General features: G+C 52.7%; 1 protein-coding gene across 1 annotated transcript in view; it reads left to right on the top strand.

Annotated features, from left to right (window-relative positions):
• Positions 1-275, top strand: part of LOC119585618 (multiple epidermal growth factor-like domains protein 6) — a gene marked incomplete in the record, with an annotated part of 108,922 nt that overhangs the window by 77,413 nt on the left and 31,234 nt on the right.

The following is a 275-nucleotide window of genomic DNA, read 5'->3' as shown; positions in this document are numbered from 1 at the left end:
AATACAGAGGGCAGCAGGATGCGAGAATGAAAGAGAAGAGGGAGAAGTAGTGAGAAATAGGGAGAGGGATATGACGAGAAGAGGGTGATCGGGCGTCGAGTGGAGAGGTACCAGGACATGATGGCTTTTACGGGCCATGTCGTCATACCAGGATACGGGCGTGACGGTGCGACGCTCGCTGGCAGGCGCTGGCGTGACGCTTAACCAGGACGATTATGACGGTTCTTGGGGTTTCGGATGTTTAGATGCTGAGGCAACTGGAATTTGAATAGTAA

This window comes from Penaeus monodon, chromosome 20 (assembly GCF_015228065.2).
Source record: "Penaeus monodon isolate SGIC_2016 chromosome 20, NSTDA_Pmon_1, whole genome shotgun sequence".
Taxonomy (NCBI): Eukaryota; Metazoa; Arthropoda; class Malacostraca; order Decapoda; family Penaeidae; genus Penaeus; species Penaeus monodon.
Note: the sequence above shows the minus strand (reverse complement) of the source record. Positions and strands in the feature narration are given on the sequence as shown.